This window comes from Rattus rattus, chromosome X (genome assembly GCF_011064425.1).
Source record: "Rattus rattus isolate New Zealand chromosome X, Rrattus_CSIRO_v1, whole genome shotgun sequence".
Lineage (NCBI taxonomy): Eukaryota > Metazoa > Chordata > Mammalia > Rodentia > Muridae > Rattus > Rattus rattus.
This window is the reverse complement of record NC_046172.1, coordinates 120,504,364-120,506,370: the sequence shown is the minus strand read 5'-3', so window position 1 is coordinate 120,506,370 and position 2,007 is coordinate 120,504,364. Positions and strand designations below refer to the sequence as shown.

The window sequence follows — 2,007 nt, the reverse complement described above, 5'->3', positions numbered from 1 at the left end:
AACATACTCTACATGTTCTGCACAAGACAAAGGCAACATATTACTAAAAATATTTAATAGCCTCCTCTCATTTCTTGTTCAGGCCCTCCCTGTCAGGTTGCACCTGAGTGCAAACATTAAATTTACTATAAGGCTTTTTGTCTGGAGACATTACTGAAGATATGTGCTTCTGTAACAAAGTTGATTTTCAAACAGAGGTTTCCCAAATAGCACAAAATAAGACAGAGACATTAAATAATCATCGCAAGACTTAGTTTAAAAAAAAAAGAATGATGGCTAAGCAAACCTGATGGATTCTGGTGTAAGTGTGGGAGATGTAAACATAGAGTGAGCAGGCAGATAACAAGAGAAGTCATGCAGTGTTTGAGATGACTGAAGGAATACACCATGGAAGGTCTGGAGAGTTCTTAGTTCTTGGAGTATTCATTCTGCTAAAAATGCTAAAAATATACAAATATTGCACCTAATCCTTCTAAAGTCCTTGCAGACTAATAATATTCTGGCAGAGGAGTACATTTAATGACATTACTCAATTGGTACAAATAATGAGCACATTTTAAATGCTGACCAGCAAAAATCTTTTGCTAAGTGTCCAAACATGTTGATTATAGCCCAAATGTAGAGGTTGCAATTCTGTCAAGCTTGTGGCCTGGTAAAACTTTTTCAATATTCCCATGGAGCTTCCACAGGTAAGTGGGCACATTGGGTAAATGACAAATCAGGTCCCATCAGCAGTTCCTCTTCCAAGGCAATGGCATCAGGCACCCCAGTTTTATTGAATACAACAGTTGTTTCTATGACCGTTGGAATCCTTGAAGTGGAGCCACATTTTAGGATGGTACTTCTCCAGATACAAAAGTTGCTTGCTGTTAAAAGTTCCGCACTACTTTTGTCTTATGAATTGTACTGCATCTTCATAGTTCATTCTACCTTCAATTAATGCTAGGGCAACAAGCCCTGGAGCTCTGCCAAGGCCTGCAACACAATGGACAGCAATACGGCAACCAGGTTCTTCAGGAAACTTAATCTTCACAAGACTTAACCAGTCATCAACAATCTGGTTGGATGGTGGTGCACCATCATCAAAAGGCCAGTCAAGAACATGAATGCCTTCTTTCTCCACAAGAGTAGTGTCCTAAGTTGCTTCACATACTCTTACTATTGTGGTAACTCCATACTTCTTAAGTTCCTCTATAAATTTGTTTAAGGTCACATTGGTTGGATTGTGTGTAATAAGAAATCTCATGTTCTTGTATGTGATTTCCACTGGAGCAGGGTGGTTCATTTGAGCCATGTTAATTTAGTTTAAAAAAACACCCAATAGGGTTATGAAAGAATTAAAAATTGAATACAGAAATGATTCCAAACAAAACAAAAACCGAAAAAAACAAAACAAAAAGCCAAAAAAAAAAAAAAAAAAAAAAAAAAAAAAAAAAAAACAACCTGAAGTCTACCAATATTCAATATACTCCATTTGAAATTCTCAATGCTTTGAGTATGAATAGGGAGAAACGGGCAATGAAATGGACCTCCTAACAAGAAGCAGTGACTCTTCAATCCAGGAATACTGAGGCAATACAAAGGAAGAGCACTGAGGTTTACCCCGTCCAGGTCTGAGCTCTTGGAAAATGCTCTGCAGATTTCAATTCAACACGACTGTGTCCAGGTTATCCACTCTTATGGGGGCTTCTTAGTGGAATAGTAATGAATTTCTACAGTTCTACAGTTGTCTGCATAGAGGCCGTGCTGTGCTTGGGCAGTAATGTCCACTGCCCTTCTTCTGAAGTTTCTACTCTGTAAATGTGTGATTGAGAACACCACAGAACTGAGGAACGTGTCTAGTCATTGAAGATTGTGGCCTAATCATACAGCCAATCTTGAGGCGGCGCAGGTGGCAGCAGCAGGGCTGGCGAGGGTGGGCGTCGCGGGGTGGCGGCAGAGATGCAGGTCCACCAGACAACCATGCAGTGAGCTGCCCAAGGAGCGTCACCAAACAGGACGCAGCCC

General features: G+C 40.3%; 1 pseudogene; it reads right to left on the bottom strand.

The window, feature by feature from the left end:
• Positions 1-772: 772 nt before the first annotated feature.
• On the bottom strand, positions 773-1,285 carry LOC116889045 (annotated as a pseudogene).
• Positions 1,286-2,007: the final 722 nt, after the last annotated feature.